The following is a 13,761-nucleotide window of genomic DNA, read 5'->3' on the forward strand; positions in this document are numbered from 1 at the left end:
GATTTTAGCTGGTACTTACGAATTAGAAAATAACTAATATTAATACGATGCTTTGGACTTTGTAAAGCACTTTATATATGTTATCTCATATGAACATCACTACAACCCTATGAAGTAGATACTGCAAGTATTAGTATTTCCATTTTACAAATTAGGAAACAAGCTCAGGGAAGATACCCACAACAAACTCCTACATCACAATTTTGCCTGGAGCCAGCCCTGCTTACAATACTGTCCTTATTTTTAAAAATTGGTACAAACCGGAATTTTTTTTTAATTGAGCATGTACATTGACAAATTTTAATCCAGGAGTGCCAACAGCAAGAACTGTTTTTTGAAAGTTATTAAAGAAATACTAAGTTAAAAGTGACAGGATGTTATTCTTCCTTTGTAGGTTTATTACAGCCTACCCTCTCTGTCAGTGGAGCAGAAAATTAATTTTAGGATAGATCTCTGAAGCCCACATTTCCTCTGCATAGCTGGTTCTTAACCTGAATTTTCTGTAATATTTATCTTAATTCCTAAGTTTACTTTGTATGTATTGGGAACAGCTAAAATGTTGCTTAATGCAGAAAGCAAATTATTAGTGAACAAGTTTCTGTATTCCACAAGTACAGAGTCCACATATTATCCTTTATATCCTATATAGTGCTTTGCATCTAGTAGGCAGTCAATAAAACTTGGGAGAATTGAATTGAGTGAACTAAACATAAATCATTAAGCAAAAAGCTTTGAAATAATTTCTCATCCATAGCAACCTCCTGAGATATCTCTTTAACATGCCCTCTTTCCTGAGACTCCAGGCAGAGGAGCACAGAATGTTAAAGTCCAATCTCCTCATATTATACTTGAGGAAAATGAAGCCTAGAGACAGAGTAGTGATTTGCCCTGAAATTAAAAACAAATTGTTTGTGCCTTGTTTGTATCACACCAAAAAGCAAAATTATATTAGAATCTTAAACCTCAGCTACCTTGTTTTTCTATCAAAATAAATGGCAACAAAACCCCAAAATAGACAATTTCCATTACACAAAATTAGAACTTGCTGCATTAATAAAAATCAATTCAGGTAGGATAAGGAGATAAATTGCTGAGTGGGAAAAAATGTTTGCATCAAATAAATAAGATAAAGATTTGCCATCTAAGATATGAAGGGGAAATTACAGTAATATATCATTCCTGAATAAATAATTGATCAAAGGATGTGCAAAAGAATTGCAAATCATTAATGGCCATATAAAAAATGCTTCCAATTACTAAAAAAAGAGGAAATTAAAATGAAATCACATCTGAGATTTCACTTCACACCCAACAAATTGGCCAAGATGACAAAACTGGAAGCAATGATGAAAAGTCTGTGGAAAGAGGAGCCTTCCATGACAGATGTATAGAAATCAAATGATCAAGAGTAGTGAGAGCTTAGAGGTGGGGAGGGTAAGAAGGAAAGAGCTATTTCTGGTGTTGGGGCTTGTAAAAACTAAAATATAGTCTAAGGCTAAGATATGAGTAAATTGTTTGAGAAGTAGTAATTCGTTGAATATGTTTAGGGAGCTGCAGAAGTATAGGGTAGGTCAAAGGGAGGAAAATATAAGGTTGGAAAGGTAAAGTGGCATCAGGATATGAGGGTTTTGCATACTATGCTAAAGAATTTGGACTCCTTTCTGTAGCTAATGGGAAACTATTTGTAATCTTTGAGCAGAGGAGAGACATAAATAGAAAAGAACTTTAGGAAAGGAATAATCTACCAGAAGGGCAGCTAGGTAGTGCGGTGGATAGACTGGAGTCAGGAAGACTCATCTTTTGGAGTTCAAATCTGACCTCAGACATCTAATAGCTGTATGACCCCGGGCAATCCCTTAACCTTTTTTGCCTCAGTTTTCTTATCTGTAAAATGAGCTAGAGAAAGAAATGGCAAATCACTCCCGGATCTTTGTCAAGAAAACCCCAAATGGGGTCATGGAGAATCAGACGTGATTGACAATAACCACAACAATTGCGGGGGGGGGGGTGGGGATGTGGTGGGAAGAGGGAGGTGGTAGCAGAGAAAGGAAGCTCTTACTTCATTCCAGAGAAAGACACAAGGGAAAAGCAAAAGAGAGAAAATGCTAAAGAGTGAGAGACCTTCACAACTCTCTCCTTCTGCCCTCAAATCATTTTTTATAGGCCACAGTGTGGGGGTGGCCCCTGAGTTTTTCTTTTTTGAGCCTCAACAACTGTGAACTAAGATACATGTCCACGTCCACGGGAGGCATCCTTTAGCATGTCTCTAGTCGAATGTCCATGCCCTGTAATTGGGCTGATTGGAAGATATGATCAGATTGATCAGAGATTCTTCTGAGCACCCCTCTCACACATATTTTACATATATTTTGATCATGTTGGGAGAATTTTAGTTTTAAGATGAATAATAATAATAATAGCTATAATTTATATAGCATTTTAAGGTTTGCACAATGCTTTACAAATATTATTTCATTTGGTCCTCATGACCCACGTAAGAGGAGAGTGAGGCAGACAAAGGTTAAATGATTTGCCTAGGGTCACACATCTAAAAAGTATTTGTGACTCATGCCCTTTTGACTACTGGCCCAGCACTCTGTCCACTGCTCCACCACCTGCCTCTATCATCTGTTACTCTCCCTGAAACTGTTTTGGCCCCAGGTGAAAATATTTCTAGTTATGGCACTGCTGACATCTCTTATTTTTATAATATGTACCTCTGAAGAATGAGAACTTTTTTTTTTTGGTGAGGCGATTGGGGTTAAATGGCTTGCCCAGAATCACACAGCTAGTGAGTGTAATATCCAATTAACTTGATGAGATTACAAAATATGGACCTTTGTTGGAAGGGAATCTGCTATGGAGGTTAAAATATACTTTTACACTTGCTGAGAAGACACAGAGAACTCCTGATTGGTTTCCTGTGAATAAGACTATTTCTAAGAGGATTGGCTACTGAGACTCTGATGGAAAGACTCTCTTTGGACAGGCTGCCTTTTCCCCAGAATTGTTCAATTTAGATCTTAGAGGGGATCAAATGAGTCCAACAGACTGTTTGAATGCTTTATGTTTCTGTGTTTGTTTACATCTCATGTTTTTTTCAGTGATTAATGAAATAAAGACTGTTTCATACCTGAAGCCTTATTGTACAGAGAGTGAAAAATTGGGATTGGGTTTGCCATTACCCATGTTTGGGAAATCCAGACACAAACATGAGCCATACTTAAGTTTTATTTTGGATATTTCTCCAGAATAAATTTTTGGGGCAGAGGCAAAGGACTAAAGAGAGAAATTGACCCTTTGGGATCAGGTGTCTGGTATCAAACCTGGTCTATGTGAACCCAGAGTCCATGGGGAGCACCCTGGGCCACTACTGACACTATTTAACCTCTTATTATTAAGGTTGCCACCATTCTTTGTCCACAATCAAGTTCAAAGAATGTAAAAAAGTCTGCAATGGCAGAAATAAATAACAATAGTCACATCCATCAAATTAAAATAGAAAAGAAGAAAGGAAGGAAGTAAGGGGTTTAAGAAGATAGCAATGATGAGATGGCTCTAGTTGCTCCCAAGGGCTTCCTTATAGTTTGCATAGCTGTCTCTGTACTAATCTTTCTTGCAGGTGTTTCAGTCTCAATGCTAGCATAGGGGTAAGTGTGCAGCTTGCACAGTTACTGTGAGAGCCAGCCAAGCACCCAGGTTCTCAGGTTACTGCACTGCTTACATCTAGATCTGCTCAGGCCGCTTCCTTCAGTCACTTGATCTGGCTCATCAACTTACCGCTGCACAGACTTTTTCAATGAGCAGGTGCTGAGCTTCGTTGCACTGAAAATCACATGGTCTGACATAATAATTTCAAAACCAAGCCTAGTGAGAGTGGCCTTGGCCTGGAGCCTGCCCATCTGACACAGTCAAGGCATAGAGAGTCAAGAATGAGATAAGGCTCAGGAGGGTCATGACCTCCTTTCTTGGGGTATGGGGTTTCCTAGAGAACCACAGCATTGGTAGTAGAGATTTTCTTTACGTTTCTTCTTTTTAAATTAGTTTATTTTTAGTTTTCAACCTTCACTTTTATAAGATTTTGAGTTCTAAATTTTTTTCCCTCCCTCCTATATCCCTTTCCCAGGTGGCATGCAATCTGATATAGGGTATACATGTACAATCATATTAACCATATTTCCACATTAGTCATGTTGTGAAAGAAGAATCAGAACAAAAGAGAAAAACTTCAAAAAAGAAAAAAAAGAAAAGAAAGTAGTATGCTTTGATCTGCATTCATACTCCATAGTTCTTTCTTTGGATGTGGACAACATTTTCCATCATGAGTCTTTTGGAATTGTATTAGATCATTGCATTGCTGAGAAGAACTAAGTCTATCAAAGTTGGTCATTGTATAATGTTGATGTTACTGTGTATAGTGTTCTCCTGGTTCTGCTCACTTCACTTAGCATCAGTTCATGTAAATCTTTCCAGGTTTTTCAGAAATCTGTCTGCTCATCATTTCTTATGGAACAACAGTATTCCACTACATTCATATACCACAACTTGTTCAGCCATTCACCAATTGATGAGCATCCCTTCAATTTCCAATTCTTTGCCACCACAAAAAGAGCTGCTCTAAATATTTTTGTACATGTGGGTCCTTTTTCATTTTTTATGATCTCTTTGGGATACAGACCTAGTAGCAGTATTGTTAGATCAAAGGATATGCACAGTTTTATGGCTCTTTGGGCATAGTTCCAAATTACTCTTTAGAATGATTGGATCAGTTCACAACTCCACCAGCAATGCACTGGTATTCCAATTTTCCCATGTCTTCTCTGACACATCATTTTCTTGTTTGGTCATGTTAGCCAATCTGATAGCTGTGATATGGTACCTCAGAGTTGTTTTAATCTGCATTTCTGTAATCAATAGTGATTTAGAGCATTTTTTTATATGACTATAGATAGCTTTAATTTCTTCATCTGAAAACTGCCTGTTCTTATCCTTTGACCATTTATCAATTAGGGAATGAGTTGTATTCTTATACATTTGCCTCAGTTCTCCTATATTTTAGAATTGAGGCCTTTATCAGAGACACTGGCTGTAAGAATTTTTTCCCAGCTTTCTGCTTCCCTTCTAATTTTGGTTGCATTGACTTTCTTTGTGCAAAACCTTTTTAATTTAATGTAATCAAAATCATTCATTTTGCACTTCATAATGTTCTCTATCTCTTGTTTGGTCATAAATTCTTCCATTCTCTATAGATCTGACAGGTAAACTATTCTTTGCTCTCCTAATTTGCTTATAGTATTACCCTTTATGTCTAAATTGTGTAACCATTTTGACCTTATCTTGGTATATGGTGTAAGATGTTGATCTATGCCTACCTTCTGCCGTGCTGTTTCCCAGTTTTCCCAGCAGTTTTTGTCAAATAGTGAGTTCTTATCCCAGAAACTAGAGTTTATAAAAAAGCAGATTACTATAGTTGTTGACTACTGTGGCTTGTGTACCTAAACTATTCCACTGATCCACCACTCTTTTTTATCTAGTACTAAGCAGTTTTGATGATTGTTACTTTATAGAGAGGCTTACTTTTCTCTGGAGATATAATTCTTTTTTTTTTTTTCGTGAGGCAATTGGGGTTAAGTGACTTGCCCAGAGTCACACAGCTAGTATTATGTGTCTGAGGCCAGAAGGCGATAAAATTCTTAATGCTGTTCTCCCATGTATTTAAAATTTTTTTTGTTTAGTTGTTTTTCAATCATGTCTGACTTTTTGTGACCTCTTTTGGGGTTTTCTTGCCAAACGTACTGGAATGATTTGCCATTTCCTTCTCCAGCTCATTTTACAGATGAGGAAACTAGGTCATACAGGTTAAGTAACTTGCCCAGGGTCACACAGCTAATGTCTGAGGCTGGATTTGAACTCAGGTCGTCCTGAGTCCATGCCCAACTTCTTATCCACTGTGCCACCTAGCTTTGATGGGGATCATAAAATTTATTCCAGTGATGTGGGTTTTGATAGAATTTCTTTTTCTATATATCATTTGCACAATTCAATGAAATTTTCCCTCTAATTGTACTGAGGGGTTGTGATCTGGGTGGTTTTCTGAAATATACATAGTAATTGTTACCTTGGAAATTAGAGGTTACACTATGTATTGAAAAGACTGTTGAATTTGCAGTTAGAGGGCAGGGTTTGAAATTAAGCTTGCTGCTTCCTACCTGTGTGACTTTGGGTAAGTCACTTTTTCCTCATCTATAAAATGAGAGGATTAAATCAGATGATCTCTAAGGTCCTTCCTAGCCCTAAATTCTATGATTCTACAAAGCTATGAATGTGGAAAAGGTTTTTTTTTTTTCCAAATTACTTTAGCACTAGATAACCCCTTGGAAGCTATAAGGATGGTTCTAGAACCTCTTGAGAATGGTATTGAGTGACAATGATCCATGACTTCTGGCACAGAAGTCTGCTCTAAAGAGACCAGAAAAGGTCTTAGGAGATAGTAAGGCCATAGCTGTCGTTGACTTCACTGGTGGTAGTAGAGATTGTGTATACTGGCTGTCTGCAAGACTAACCTTGAGTCAAGAAGACTTGCATTCAAATTCTGCTTCAGACTAGTACTCCATCTATCTATCTATCTATCTATCTATCTATCTATCTATCTATCTATCTACCTACCTCATATATACATGTATGCACGTATGTACATATAGGTATATACCTAAATATATGTATATATCATACACACATGTATATACATACCTATATATATGTATATATCATACACCTATGTGTATATATATATATGTATGCATACATGTATACATATGGTGAGAGGTAAACATACAGAGAAATAAGACAGAGAAAAAGATAAAGCAAAACAGAGACAGAGAGAGAAAGAGACAAATGCTGGGATGGTTGGGAATGGGTACCTGGGAAGAGTTGTAGAAAGAGCTCATCCTAATGTACCAACGGATTATAAGTACTCTCAATTCTTTCTGAATTAAGCTCCCCAGGCAAATTCTCAACCACCTTACCCTAGTTATGGCTGTGGTATAGGGACATAGGGCAGCTAGGTGGCACAGTGGATCAAGTGCTGATCCTGGAATCAAGAAGACTCATCTTCCTGAGTTCAAATCTGGCTTCTGACACTCACTAGTGTGACGCTGGGCAAATCACTTAACCCTGTTTGCCTCAGTTTTCTCATCTGTAAAGTGAACTAGAGAAGGAAATGGCAAACCACTCCAGTATCTTTGCCAAAAAAACCTCAAAATGGGGTCACAAAGAGCTGAATTGATGAAGACTGAAACAATTGAACAACAACAACAACAATGATGTAATAAACTCTTGTTTCCCACCTAGATTGGTGCCCATCACTGATCCATATTAGATGAGGTAGTTTATAACAGGCTTATGGAAAACAATCTTGCTTTTTTTTAAACTTTTCTGTACATTCCATTTATTTAAAGAAAAAAAAAGAAACATAAGGCAATGTTATTCCTGTCTAACATTCAAAAACCTGGGTCCTGGGGACAGGTAGGTGGCACAGTGGATAGAGCACCGGCCCTGAAGTCAGGAGGACCTGAGTTCAAATGCGGCCTCAGACCAACACTTGACACTTACTAGCTGTGTGACCCTGGGCAAGTCACTTAACCCCAATTGCCTAAAAACTAAACAAAACAAAACAAAAACAAAAAAAAACAAAAAACAAAAAACATTAGTCCTATAAAAACAATATACTATTACTTACATAATAGAATATAAGGCTACTAGATTTTGCAGTGTTTGTGGGAAAATGTTGAATGTCTGGAGGGATCTGCTTCCCAAGGAAATATTTCACTTCCTCGATTTGCTCCCTGGGAAGGTGGACAGACATTTGGTAATAGCATCCACAGTAAGTTAGGCTACTTGTATAGATAGTTCTTTTTCTGTTGATTGTGATGACCTTTACAAAAAATTTCTAAAGCACTGCTAATAGCAAAGAAAAATATGTTAAGGAGAATGAATAAACTATGTCTCTAATAAGATTGACTCCCAAACCTTATGGTAATCCTTATTACCTCATAGTCACAACCTGGGTAGGTCAAGAGTGGTGTTGGCCTTGTACATGGAGGAATGCTTGCCTGGAAGGTGGGAGTCTAATACAGCACATAATTACTGAAGTTCAAATCTCTTAAACATAAAATGTCAGCAGAATGGGTAGATGTCTCAGTTACTACTAGAGGAATCTGAACTATCAGAAAATGAAGAATGTTTTTCCTTTTTTCGCTTCTTTTTCTGTTTTGTTTTGGTTTTCCTTTTTTTGTTTGCTTTTTTCCTCCCTTTTCTTTGCCTTCTTCTGGGATTTCTGTTTCTTTTGTTTTTAAGTGTCTTCTTCAGTAGAACTAGATGAATAAGATCTTTTTCTTTTCTTTTTCAATTTAAGTTTCTCTTTGTTTTTTCTTTTTTTTTCCTCATTTGTATTTTTCTCAGGTAAAGTGTGCAATTTATTGGGTTCCTCGGTCTCTTCCTCGCTCTCTTTACTACTTGTGCTGCCGACAGCTAAAACTATGCCCCTTTTGGGGTCTACTCGGAGAAAATGATTGCATTTAAAAGTCAGGTGACCAGGATAGTCACATTTTTTACATCCAGCTCTGATATTGTCCTTGTTGCCCCCTCTAATTAAAATTGAGCATTTTCTTCAATTATTTAAAAACATTATTTAGATGATGGATTCATAGGCTTCATCTGACTGCCAAAGGGGTCTGTGGCCCACAGAAAAAGGTTAAGAACTCTTGATTTAGGGCCACAGGATTTAGAACTGCAAGGGGTTTTTAAAACCACCTAGTCTAACTCTCTTTTGAAGGAGTAAACAGGCTCAAAGAGATTAAGCATACTGTGTCTTGCTCTCAGGAGGTGGTATGTAGAAAATATGTCACATCTAGATTAATTAAAATTAGGCCTTTGGTCCCTAGACACTTTTCACTACACCACCCTACCTCTGGAGTTTAATCTGGCAGGGCCATGGCCCAGGCCAAGGCAGCCATTGGGCCTCAGCTCCTGTTTTTTTTTTTTTTCTATGAAGTTTGAATACAATTCATCTGATATCTAATTTTATGTTTTCAGTTTATTTTACTTCTTATTCTTATGCTTACAAGTTAATAGATCTCTCTATTTAAAGAGAGATAGAAGCAGAAAAGTTTCCTCTCAAGCAGGTTTATTCAATACTTTCTCAACTCTTCTGTCATCATTACTTTATTATCATCTGTTTATTGTCCTTGTTGTTCTGCCATTTTAGTAACATCTGACTCTCTGTGACCCCATTTGGTGTTTTCTTGATAAAGATACTGGAGTGGCTTGCCATTTCCTTTTCCAGCTCATTTTACAGATGAAGAAATTGAGGGGAAAAGGGTTAAGTAACTTGCCCAGGGTCACACGGCTAGTAAATGTCTAAGGTCACATTTGAACTCAGATTTTACTGACTCTAGATCCAGTGCTCAATCCACTGTGCCACCTAGCTGCCAACAACAACAACAACAACAATATAAAAATATTCATGAAGATCACGACTAAAAATCATATTCCAAATTGATATATTCATGAATCCTTTCTGGCTTTATCAGGACCCATGGCTTGCATTGCTATTTGCTAAGTAGATGGTAGTAACTTGATAAGAGGCAGTGATGAGTTGATGAACTTTAAGTGTTTTGTTTTGGTCTGCTAATGATTTTGGATATAATTCTTTTTTAAAAGTCTTATTGATGCCTTTTGTTTTTATACTGTGGTCCTTTGCTGGATATAATTAACCTTATTCCCACCTCCACATCTGGTATTAGAACTTTACCTAAAATAAAGAAATACAATCAAAATAGATAAAATATCCCTCCCGGAATGAGCCAATCACTTGAAATCGCCTCATCCTGCAGTTTAACTCAGTCTTGGATACTCAACACCTTTCCAGTTCTCTCAGTGCCCCTCCTCTCTGATTGGAGGGTACAGCTCTAAACTCCTCCCGAAGTTTTCCTTTACAGAGGGCAGGACCTGGATTTTCAAGCTCACTTTCTATTTTCCATCTGCTGCTCTGCTTGATTTGAACTACATGGAACAAGATGCCCAGTCTGGGAACCCCAGATGTCTTTCCATCTTTTCCAGCTTCCTTTTATTTATTGTCTTCCCCTGTTAGATTGGAAGCTCCCTGATGGCAGGGACTGTCTTTCTTTTTCTTACTTTATCTTTAGCAATTTGCACAGTGCCTGGCACATAGTAGGTACTTAGTAAATGTTTCTTGAATTGAATTGAACATAGAATCAAGAGATATAATGACCAAATCTGTGCTGATAGTCCCTCACCTCTCTACTTTGTGTTTCATTGTTATCTCAGATGGAAACTTTTTAAAGTTTCTCAGAGTTCAGCTTTCTTATGTGATCTTCTCCCAACTTCCCAATCTACATTGCTGAAGTCATAGCATATTTTGTTCTTCTGATTCTGCTTATTTCACTCTGAATCAATTCAAACAAGTTTTCCTATCTTTCTTTATATCCCTTTTGAACCCAATCTTAGCTTACTTAACCTTTGTGTGTTTGTTTTCATATCTTCAAAATGGGACAATTATTTACTATGTAATAAAGTTTGAAAACATCTTGATGTCTACATATCAATGGGAGGTATTACATATAATAATATTCTATGCCCTTGTGTGCGAAATTGTCCTCTCATGGGATTGGAGGAAGACTGTTTTCCTTCTTGGCTTGAGTGTCTCTGAGTGTCCCAGGATAACATTGTACATGTCCTGCCAAGAAGGGCTATGGTTGAGTAATTTGTGGAATGTATTTGCAGGATCCTTCACGTCCTTGATAAGTACTTTTAAAGGCTTCCATTCTTTTATAAGCTTGGTGCCTTGAGCTGTTCTGACAGCAATATTGCACAGTAACGCATGGTAAAGCTTTGTTTTACTAGAAAATCCTGATGGAAAGGCAGCGGGAAAGTTTTCCTTTCATTTGTAATGAGGACTACTGCCAATGCCTGCAAACATATCAAGAGAACAACAATCAGGCTGTAGTTAACTCTTGCAGATAGGTAGACTAGGTCACTGCCTTTATGGTATGATTTGTGGCCAAAAGCTCCTATCTCCAAACATTCTCTCTGCTAATGCCTGGAATTCATATGATCATAGGATTTAGAGCTCGAAGTACCTTAGAGATAATCTAGTCTAATTCTCTTATTTTACAGATAAAGAAACCAAGGCTCCAAGAGGTTGTGCCTTACTTAAGATCTCACAAGAAACAAATAGCAGACTTGGAATTTAAATTCAGTTCTCTGACTCTGTTTGAGTGTTTTTTCCATTGTCTTAAGCTATGAGCAGTTCAATTATTTATGTTGCCTTCTCCAGATATTCTCTTTTAAAATATGAATGCTGGTAATGGGGAAATGTGGTAAATGACTCATATCTTAGCATAAACAAGTTTGTAATATCTTTTCTTTTAGTGTCAGTGGAAACCTAGTAGCATCTGAGCTCTGCAATTCCTGGGAGTTGGGTTAAGTGGGTGGCATAGGGTGGAATGGGGAATAAAAAGGGTGATATATTAAAACTGGGCATAGTGGAGTTTATGCACTTTGAAGACAAACTTTGATTTCACAATTTTGTCTAGGGATGTTTTTTTCAAATGTTTCTTTTATATTTTATGCTGAATTTTTGACTGACATTTTCTGCATTAGCAACTTATATCTGGAATAGCAAGTGTTACATACGAAGACTAGGTTGAAATAGATGATTGTTATAGGGCAGCAGAATGTATGTCTGACACATTGCCTGGCTCAAGCAACTGTTAGGTGTTCTAAATCTGGTTCAAAAATTATAAAGGAAAGAAAAACATTTAACTTTGAAGGGAGAGGGAGCATGAAATAATCTATATGCTGACTAACAATAAAAGCATTTGAATTTCTAGCTAAAATTTTTTGTATGTATCATATTAATTTGTTCTTAAGGGACTAAAGAAAGGGGAATTTTTGAAAATTTATTTTAGTTTTTACATTTATGAAGTCTTCATAGTCACAAAATTGATCACACAATGTAAAGAATATAATTTCTTACTGTTTTGATTGCTGATTATGCAAAAGTGTTTGACTAGTCAAAGCATCACAGGGCCTCTTTCCTTCACCAGAGTAACTCCATGGACTTATTAAGATCATATAAGATTTCTTTGATAGATGCAAGTACAAAAGTCACTTTGTTCAGATTAATAATATTAAGCAAGGAATAATGCAAGGACACATCTGCTAAACATGTTTACTGCTGTCATGCAGGATGTCCTTTACATAGTTTTTAAGAGAAATTTCCTACCTATGAAATCCTCTATATGGTGCTGTTTTTGGGTGACATAATGCTGATTGCCTTAATCTTCAGAATATCATAGGACAGAGATGACTCTTCAATGAAATCCACTGCCATTCAATCTACTAAGGAAAAGCCAAGTAGAAGAAAGCATGTTTTCCAGATTTATGACATACAACATTGTCCCAGCAGTGGATTATGGCTGCTTTCTTAGGATCATTTTAGTTATGTATAGCAAGAGTCATTGTCAGTAGATGACTGCTTAGTGATGAATTCATTGGGCTGGGTGGTTTGAGAAAAAAAAAGTCAAAATGCCCTCAATCCCTTTGGCTTCCATTGTGAAGAGTGGTTGGCCAGTGACGAAAAGGTAGTAAAAATTATAATTTTTTGATTATCTATATACTTTAACTTATCTGATGGTACTTTAAATATGACCTACTTATGCAATTACCAATAAATGGTCATGTTACTGGAGTAACTGAATCATGTCAATCTTGACATTCTTGATATGAATTGAAGTCAGAGGACAAAAAGAAGTTATAGAAAAGGAAAAGAAAAGGAAAAATATGTAGAAAATCTGAGGAAGGATAGATTATTTATGGTTGAGGTTTGGAGGGTAGGATCTGGGTAGGCTTTGTGGAAGAAATTATATGTGATCTGGGCCTTGAAGAATGGGTATATTTTAAAATGCGGAGATATAGAAAAGGAAGGAAGATATCCTTGGTACAGAATGGAATGAGCAAAGATAGCTGTACAAAGCAAGGGACTTGCATGAGGGAGTAGTGAAATATGGCTGAAATATTGTACATTAGGGAGTAATGTAATAAGATGCTAAAAATGAGATTTTGGAAGGTCTTGACTGCTAAACTGTTGAATTTCTGCTTTGTTTAGGTCAAAGACAATGCAGACTTTGAATGTGAATGACTGGGTGAATACCATTGACAGGGATAATGAATTCAGGAAGAGTGTTGTTGTTTTTTTTTTTAAGATAAGAATTTCAATTTGGACATGCTAGGTTTGAGATGCCAGTGAGATATTCAGGCAATTGAAAGAAATTTCAGGAGAAATGTTAGGACTAGAGACATAAATTTGGGAATTGTCTGTATAGGTGTGATAGTTGAGGCAAAAGAGCTGGTACCTATTCCAAGGGAGAAAGTATGGAGATAAAAGATTAGAGACTTAAGGATAGAACCTTGGGGAACATAAAACTTAAGGGATCAGAAGGTGGAAGAGAAGCCAGTGAAAGAGACAAAGAAGGAATGGTCTGAGAGGTAGGAGGAGAACAAGGAAAGTGTGGTAATGTGGAACCAAGGGATAAAGCCAAACAATGTAAAATGATGTAGAGAAGTCAAGAAGGATGAAAAATGAGAAATTTAATTCAATATTAAGGAGAGTCTATGCTTTGTGTGCACCTGGAGGCTTGGTTAAAGAGAAGAGATATATTTAAAGATGTTGTGGTTATA

General features: G+C 36.9%; 1 pseudogene; it reads right to left on the reverse strand.

The window, feature by feature from the left end:
- Positions 1 to 8,196: 8,196 nt before the first annotated feature.
- LOC114045856 lies at positions 8,197 to 10,336 on the reverse strand (annotated as a pseudogene).
- Between the last annotated feature and the right edge of the window lie 3,425 nt (positions 10,337 to 13,761).

Source organism: Vombatus ursinus, unplaced genomic scaffold (assembly GCF_900497805.2).
Source record: "Vombatus ursinus unplaced genomic scaffold, bare-nosed wombat genome assembly UNPS02014779.1, whole genome shotgun sequence".
Classification (NCBI taxonomy): Eukaryota; Metazoa; Chordata; class Mammalia; order Diprotodontia; family Vombatidae; genus Vombatus; species Vombatus ursinus.